Here is a 9,790-nt window from a genome sequence, read left to right on the forward strand (position 1 = left end):
TTGGAGTTATCCCTCACATGAGGAGAGAAACAGAGCTGGAGAGAAACGGAGCAAATTCGGCTTCGGATTCGTCAGAGCGCGCCCGCGCTCAGACCTACCGAGACTCATCATTAAAGCGACGCGACCAGTCGAGACTCTCGAAGACGTTAAGCGCGACCGCGCCTAATTAATTTCGTGGGCCTCGCTACAGTAACCGCGAAATTTGGTTTTTGGAGATAAAAACCAAAATCAAGGTTTTGGAAAAAAAAAACCTAACCAAGTCAGAAGGATTGGAATCCAGACTAAAACAAAGAGAGAAACCCAATCTTGAAAGCTATCAAGATTGAGAGATAACCTTTACAGAGATACAACCTTGTAAAGAGATAAGAGTGGTCTAGTAAGGTGAGAGACTGAAAAGGAGAGATTGTAATCTTCCTTCCCACTTTATAAAGAACTGGCTCTTGTGGAAGTAGACATCATTGGCCGAACCACGGTAAATCTTTGTGTTGTGGTTTGCTTTTACTGCTTTACATTATTATCTGTTGTTAATAGTTGTTTAGCGAGTTGGGCATGTTAGTATAGGTTGTAGTTGATATTTAGATTTTGTCCGGAGTTGAATTGTGTTCATATACAAGTTATCTGTGTAGTGGGGTAATCGATTGGTATTGGTATAATCCCCAACAAGTGGTATCAGAGCCTTGGTTAGAATAGCCTAGGGTGTTATCCGAATCTTGGTCGAGGAAGGTGTTTTGTGAAATTCGAGAGAAGATTTGAGGTTAAATAACTTGTAGAGATGGACCATTCAGTGAACACTCGCATGATGAGTCTGAATAGGAAGAACTACACCATCTGGAAAGCCAAGATGGAAGACTTGCTATACTGCAAGGACTTGGCACTTCCCATTGAGAATGAGGGAGTAAAACCAGAAAAAACTGATGAGGCTGAGTGGAAAAAGCTTGACAGAAAAGCGATTGGATACATTCGACAGTGGATTGACGACAGTGTCTTTCACCATGTGTCCCAAGAGACTACAGCCTTCAGTCTGTGGAAGAAACTCGAAGACCTGTATGAGAGGAAGTCGGGTGGAAACAAAGTGCTAGTCGTTAAGAAGTTTGCAGACACGAAGTACCAAGAAGGTTCTTCAATGTCTGAGCACCTTAATGAAGTACAGAATATCATCAATCAGATGCATTTGATGAAGATCAATTTGGGAGACGAAGTTGAGGCTTTGTTTCTATTAGGCTCTCTACCCGAAAGTTGGGAGACATTAGCAGTTTCTCTACATGGAGCAGCCAAGGATGGAATTGTTACCATGGAGATGGCTACCACGTCTTTGTTGAATGAGGAGACTAGAAGGAGTGCAAAAAGAAGCTCCTCTCACTCAGAGATCCTTTTCACAGAGAAACGGGGGAGAGGTCGAAACAGAAAACCATCTCGTTCTAGAGGTGATGACAGAAGTAAATCTAGGGGTGAAGCTAGAACTCCTAAGGCAGAGAGGCAATGTTACTATTGTGCCACCAAAGGCCACTTCAGATATGAGTGCAGAACACTGAAGAGGGATGAGAAGAATAACTGTGTACATGAAGACATGGTGCAGAGGAACGGAAACACAGGCAGAGATACTACCGCACTAGTCGACGACCTAGTGGGAATTGTGTCAGATTGTGGTGTGTGCTGTCTTAGTACCTCATGTCAGGATACAGAGTGGGTGATAGATACAGGAGCATCCTATCACGTCACACCGCACAGGAGATTCTTCACTACCTACAGCTGTGGTGAATATGGTGAAGTAAGGATGGGTAACAGTGGAGTCTCGAAGATTATAGGCATTGGAGATGTTCATATAGAAACCAATGTCGGCTACACCTTGACACTCAAGGATGTACGACATGTCCCTGACATACGGTTAAGCCTAATTTAATTTTGGGAAATTAGATGATGATGGCTTTGTAAACTCGTTTGGTAACGGGGTATGGAACCGAAAGCGGCGGTTCCATTGTAAGCGAGGAAAGAAAACTTGCTCTCTTTACAAAACAGGCTAGTTTGTGTAAAAGCAGAAACGAAACTTGAGTAAGAAGAAGCTTCATCTGAGCGCGGGCACAAGAGACCGTGGTCACATGGGTATAAAAGGGATGGAAGTTCTTGCTAAGCAAAAGGTCGTGCCAGACATTAAAGGTACACAGTTAGATACATGTACTCACTGTTTGGTAGGAAAGCAACACAGGGTGTCTTTCCAAAGATTCCCGTCTCACAGAAAGGACACTGTCCTTGAACTAGTGCACTACCTGGACTTATGTAGTCCTATGAGAGTGAAGTCCCACCAGGGGGAGTTTCTCAGACTTTTGACATTCATTGATGATGCGTCCAAGAAAGATATGGGCCTATAGTCTGAAGACCAAGGATGAAGTACTTGGCGTGTTTGAGAAATTCAACAGCATGGTGGAAAGAGAGACTGGGAAGTTGTTGAAGTGTATTCGCTCAGATAATGGGGGTGAGTACATTGGGCCATTTGAAGAGTATTGCCAGAGGTACGGGATTCGTCAGACACCACAACAGAATGGAATAGCAGAGAGAATGAACCGTACCATTGTAGAGAGGATGAGATGCATGCTATCTCACTCTAAGCTACCTAGAAGCTACTGGGTAGAAGCAATTCGTACAGCCGTGCATGTGATTAACTTGTCGCCGGCAAAGCCTTTGAATAGTGATTATCCAGAGAGAGTATGGTCAGGCAGAGATGTTGATTATGGATACTTGAGGGTATTTGGGTGCAGGGCATTTGTGCATATTCCGAAAGATGAGAGATCCAAGCTTGATGAAAAAGCCAAGCAGTGCATTTTTCTGGGTTATGGAGATGAAAAGTTTGGTTACAAACTCTATGATCCGATTAACAAAAAGGTAATCCGAAGTCGAGATGTTGTGTTCTTAAAAGACCAAACCATAGCAGACTTTGAGGAGGGTGAGAAGCTACAGGCTTTCACCAATGATCTTGTTGATTCAGAACCAGAAGTTCCTACTGTGGAACGTGCATAAGGCATTGAGAATACAGAGAACCATGAGTTTGAAGCTCATGATGAGAATCCTATTGCTCATGATGGGATAGAACCAATTGGTATAGAAGATGCAGATGAGATGCATGAACCACCACCAGAGCAAGCAGAAGTGCAACCTCCTGAGGCGCCAGCAGATGGGGCAAGGAGGTCTGACAGAGGGAGACTAGCTTCAACCAGGTATCCACCACATACGTACGTGCTATTATCGGATGGTGGAGAACCTATGTACTATCAAAAGGCACTTGAAGGTACAGACAAAGAAAAGTGGTTGAAGGCCATGCATGATGAGATGGATTCTTTGCATAAGAATCACACTTATGAGTTAGTTGAGAAACCCACAGGGAGAAAACTTCTCAAGAATAAGTGGATATACAAAGTCAAGCATGAGGAGAACAATCCTCACCAAAGGCATAAAGCTTCGCCTTTGTTGTGAAGCGGATTCGGTCAAAGGAAAGGGATTGACTTTGATGAGATTTTTCTCTCCCGTAAAGTGAATGACTTTTATCCGGTGGTATTGGGTATGGCCGCAAGTATGAACCTAGTGGTTGAGCAAGCTAGATGTTAAGACGGCTTTTCTTCATGGAGACCTTGAAGAAGATGTCTACATATGGACCAGCCGAGGGTTTGAGGTCAAAGGCAAGGAGCACCTAGTTTGCAAGTTGATAAAGAGCTTGTATGGGTTGAAGCAAGCACCGAGACAGTGGTACATAAAGTTTGACTCCTTTATGGTGAAGCAAGGATACAAGAAGTTTGCTTAGATCATTGCAGGCGTTTGTTCAGAGATTTCGGATGGGGATTTCATAGTGCTATTTTTGTATGTGGATGATATGTTGATAGTTGGCCCAAACATCAACAAGATATCCAAGCTAAAGAAAGACTTGAGTAAGTCCTTTGAGATGAAGGATTTGGGTAAAGCAAAGCAGATACTTGGGATGCGGATCACTCGTGACAGAAAGAGTGGGAAGTTGTGGCTTTCTCAAGAAAGCTACATTGAGAAGGTGTTGAAGAGATTCAACATGGATCAAGCGAAGCCAGTTAGTTGTCCGCTTGGTGGCCAGTTCCGCATGACCAAAGAGATGTGTCCTAAGGGTGAGCATGAGCAGAGTCAGATGGAAAAGATTCCTTATGCATCTGCAGTGGGCAGTTTGATGTATGCCATGGTGTGTACTAGACCGGATATTGCTTTCGCCGTTGGTGTTGTAAGCAGATTTCTATCAAATCCGGGTCAGGAGCATTGGGAAGGTGTTAAGTGGATATTGAGATATCTCAAAGGCACTTCCAAATCATGTTTGTGCTTTGGTGGAAGTAAGCCCTTACTTGAAGGCTATAATCGATGCGACATGGCGGTGATGTTGACTCGATGAAGTCCACCTCCGGTTATCCGGGTTACTTTTGCGGGGGGAGCGGTTTCTTGGCAATCTAAGTTGCAAAAGTGTGTTTCCCTCTCCACTACGAAGTTTAATATATTGCAGCCACCGAAAGTGTTGCAAAGAGATGCTATGGATGAAGAGGTTCTTCGATTTAACTAGGGCTAAAGCGAGTAAAACAATTTATAGTTCTATGTGATATGTGAGCACCATCCACTTGAGCAAGAATCCGAAGTTTTCATTCTAGATCCAAGCACATACACGCGCGTTATCATTGGATTAGAGAAGTACTTTCGAAGACAAGCATTTGTGTATCGAGAAGATCCATACCGACAAGAACGGGTCGGATATGATGAACAAAGTCTTACCGAAGGTAAGTTTGATATTTGTTGCTGCTACCGAAATGGTAGCGACTCCTCTGTTGATTTGGCAATTGCATGGAGGTATCCCCTTCACCGCTCGAGGGGAGATTGTTGGAGTTATCCCCTCACATGAGGAGAGAAACAGAGTCGGAGAGAAAACGAGCAAATTCGGCTTCGATTCGCTTTCGGACTCGGACTCGATCCGTTACGCGCGACCAGCGGTCGGACTCCGAGACGTTGGGACGCGACCCGCGCCCAGGTCTAATTTCGTGGGCCTCACTACAGTAACCGCGAAATTTGGTTTTTGGAGATAAAAACCAAAATCAAGGTTTTGGAAAAAAAAAACCTAACCAAGTCAGAAGGATTGGAATCTAGACTAAAACAAAGAGAGATACCCAATCTTGAAAGCTATCAAGATTGAGAGATAACCTTTACAGAGATACAGCCCTGTAAAGAGATAAGAGTGATCTAGTAAGGTGAGAGACTGAAAAGGAGAGATTGTAATCTTTCTTCCCACTTTATAAAGAACTGGCTCTTGTGGAAGTAGGCATCATTGGCCGAACCACGGTAAATCTTTGTGTTGTGGTTTGCTTTTACTGCTTTACATTATTATCTGTTGTTAATAGTTGTTTAGCGAGTTGGGCATGTTAGTATAGGTTGTAGTTGATATTTAGATTTTGTCCGGAGTTGAATTGTGTTCATATACAAGTTATCTGTGTAGTGGGGGAATCAATTGGTATTGGTATAATCCCCAACAATCACTTCAATGGAGATAATAAAATTAACATTAAACTCTATACAAAAACTGCAATCTTCCTATTAAGATTTACCTAACACGGCTATGCTTGTCATCTACTTCAATTGCATCTTTTGTAATAACTTTCAACTGTTCCAAAGACACATCATACTCTGGGTCTTTTATATCCCGAATATGGTTTAAGATTGTTAAGGAATCAGTGTGTAAATATTCGTTCTAGTTAAATTGCATGTGGAAAATAAATCATACAAGTTATATTGCATTGTTAAAGTAGTAAGAGGATGTCATAAACTTCGAGCTGATCAATAGGTTGCACAGAGTACTCGTATACTTCTTGGACGGTGCTCCCTTCTTTCGTAGATGAACCCCGTCATCGTTTCAACTTGTTCCCGTAAAAAAGTTCAACAACTTTCAACCACCTCACTATCCAAAAACTTTTACTGAAAACAAACTACATTGATGTACATATTTCTTGGCAAGAATCGGTGATTTTTACCACGACACAATATACCGAGAGAGAGAGAGAGAGAGGAACCTTTCGGGCGAATCTCGTCTATAACACCCTAAGAAACACTATTCCTCTGGGTAGAATGGTAGAAGAACAGGAGGGAAGTCTCTGTTACTTTTATAGTGTAGTCTACAACGTTACTTTTTTGTTTTTAAGAATGGTTTTATTGGGTAATGGAATAAAATTATGGGTAAGCTGGTTCTTTTTACCCAATTCTTTTTACTAGTTCTAGTTCTGATGAATAGGTTCTCTTTATTTAGTGAAATGAGTTACGGTTTGTTTGTCGTCTATAGGGTTCTTGTGTGATTGGAACTGGGACATTTGGATGTGGGAGTACAATAGTTGAAGGCGAGGATTTCATTGCTGAAAAGGGTGTTCTCCACTTCTCCTTCTTCTACACTCTCCCACACCTCTTAAACCCAAATTCGATCAAGTGAGTTTTCACTTTTTTCTTTTAAAATTATTCTTATTTAATATCTATTAGTACCAATTGGAAGATTAAATAGAATTTGAATTTAATTGGGATTTAATATTTAATAGAATTTGCATTTGAATAATATGAAGATTGATTGTTACTATCGAATTTGGTATTCAAGATTAGTTAAATTTGTTAATCCATGATGTGGATCCTTTGCTCTATCATATTTGTTGTACTAGCATTTTTCTTGGTGTGGATACCTTGTTTCTAAGGTGGTGTCTATTGTGTGAACTATATGGGTTGTCATTAGGTAGTTGGTACTTGATGTCGGATGGTGAGATGGGGATGCATGTAAAGTTAGTCTCGTATAGTTTATCTTTGATACACAACTTTAAGTTTAGTGTGGATCGTATTAAAAAAGTTTTAAGTTCTGCAGTGATATTTGAAACTTCATATCAAAGTGGAATCTTGGTATTTATGATTGAATCCAATTCTGAATGATAGTTTAGTGAGTCGTCTATCCAACGCAGCAAGCCTCATTCAATTTGGATGTGGGTGGAAAAGGATATGCACTCCAAAATACCGCGCGTCAGAAAGTTTTGTTAGTCAGAAAAACTGTTTCTGCGCAATGTTAGACTTCAGTTTTGATATGGTTAAAAAGAGATATAGGTTTTTGGTAAAACATGAAAAAGTAATACCCGTGAGTTTACTTTCTAACCCAATTGGCCTCAATGCGTTCCGAAGCCCATGAAGATAGATATGGCACCATGAAGTTGGGTTGACAGAAAAATAGTGCGTCAGAAAACAGTTTCTGCGCACTGTGTTAAATCCAAGTTTTCGCTTATTTAGAATGAGATTGAGTTTTTTTGTAAAACATAAAAGAGTAAGTTAGTCTGTTAGCATTTTAATTCAAAAAGCCTCGATGCTTTTGGATATCTGTGGAAAGCGTTGTGCTATCCCAAAGATAGCTCGTCAGAATTTTCGTTTGTTGAAAATTTGGATTGTTACCAAGTTCGCGCTATAATTACTTCTAGTTAGGTTGAGATTAGGACATCAGGTTGTACATGAAAAAGTAAGTGTATATATCATAGTTTTCAAATAATCTAGTGAGGTGTCATTTAGATGACTGTAGTAAAAGTTATTGTATTGATAACTCAGCTGGAAAACCTACCGTGTTCTATTTTTATGTGCATGAACCAAATTTGAGAGATATTTTTAGAAATGAACTAAGAGCTTCTTCAATCATTCCTGGACGTTTTGTACGTTGTTTGTAACCTACTTTTAGATAGTGGTTTTCATTTGGAACGACATGCATGGTTCAAAATGTAGTTTTTGGTGACCCGAAGATAGAGTAGAATTCGTTTTTGAGCAATTTTGACTTATAGATTCATTGTGCATCATTAGGGTTGGAACTTCATTTATTTTATAGTGGCACTATTTGGAGTTTATCTTTATTCATTTTGAGATGATCTAAGTTGTTGGTTTCTTTAAGTGTAAATGTTATTTAACTATTTTGGCATTCGTCGAAACTAGGGGTGTAAAAACGGCCCTCAAGCCCTCGGCCCGCCGACCTTAACCCGGGGACCCGCCCATAGACAAAAAGCCCTCAAATTTAATCCCAAGATGACCTCATGTTTTATGCCCTCACCGACCCTCTAAAGCCCCTCACAAACTTGATCCATGATATTTAGATTTTTAAACAAAATTAGGAATAATGTCAAATTTGAATATATTGTTAGAAATGAATATATTTTTATTATATGGATATATATCCTTTAGAATATATTTATATATTCTATTGTATATGTTAATGAAATTTGATAGGTTTTCAAGAATTTTTGTAATGAATATGTTAATTAGTTAATGAAATCTGATAAAAACCAAATATGTTAATGAAGTCTAAAACAAGTTGTATTCAAGAGTTTTGAATAATTGACAAGTTGATTCGCCCATAGACCCCGCCAAAGGGCCCGCCCATAGTTTTCTAAAGAGGGCTGAGGTGAGGGCAAGGGCTGTATAATTCAAGTGTTGGCCCTCACAGCCCATATGATTTGAGGGCCAGGCTGCCCCGCCCGCCCAAATATGTACTTGATCCATGTATTTTTAAATAGGAATCATCAAATTTAATTATTTTTTCGATGTATATATTAAATTATTAAACGATGTTAGAAATGTCAAAGGGATTCAATATCGGATGGGATCCCTGGAAATAAAAATGGGACACAGTACAAATACTGTGATAAGATTTTAGCTGGAGGTGGCATTACAAGGCTTAAAGTACATCTTGGCGGAGGGAGCAAAAATGTTGATAAATGCTCGAAATATGGGAAGGAAATTCGAGGCATGTTCCGACAAATAGTTGACTCTGGGATTGAGAAAAGAAATGAAAAAACAAAGCTCAATAACATTATAGAGCTGCCATGTATGCACACCCTCCTAGAGAAGACTCAGACGAGGATGACTATGAGTTCAAGATGGCTTGACAACAATCTAGAGATTAGTACCAGAGGTTATGCAAGGAGGGCTCATGTGATATTTTATTGTATCTCATGTACTGTAATTTCATTTTGTGTAAAATCAAATATTTTATTTCATGTAGTGTAACTTTCCTTTATTTTATTTCATATATTTTGTTGTGGAAGTAGATATGTAATGTTATTTATGTGTTTGTTGAATATCTTGGAAGTGGATATGTAATTTGTATATATGTAATATTTATTTTATTGTTAAAGTGGAGTAATAGAGTATATATATACATATCTTGAAAAGGTTGATCAATGAGAATTGTATTGTTTTGATTTTCAAGTTATAACATGATTTACGTGTTTTAAATATTGAAACTACAGATGAAATTCTGCCGGATTTTTAAAAAAAAATGGTAATTTATCGTTGATTTTAATTAATTAAAATTGAACATAATACTATTAACGCCCTGTAATCTTTCTTTAATCTTTTAATCCTGAGGAATTACAATCAGTGCAGTAATTTGTGTGACTTTTTCAATATTTGAATTTATATTTGAAACTTAGAATATGACTTTATAACCATTTTAAATATATGCAAATAAATTAGTTGGTATTTTTGAGCATTAGAGAGTAGTTCATATTAAAAATAACTACCACATTTAAAGAAAATATAGATTATTTGTGGATATTTGTGTGATATATATAGATATTTGTCGATACATCACTATATATTCACAATATTTGCAATTAAAAATACCCACACATAGTCTGTCGATATTTATCGATATATCTACAATATTTGTAGTTGCCTTAATGTAATATATCCCTACAGAAAGATATATACATCCTCAATACATATACATAAATCAAGAGTCGATATT

Source organism: Coptis chinensis, chromosome 6, assembly GCF_015680905.1.
Source record: "Coptis chinensis isolate HL-2020 chromosome 6, ASM1568090v1, whole genome shotgun sequence".
NCBI classification, from domain to species: Eukaryota; Viridiplantae; Streptophyta; class Magnoliopsida; order Ranunculales; family Ranunculaceae; genus Coptis; species Coptis chinensis.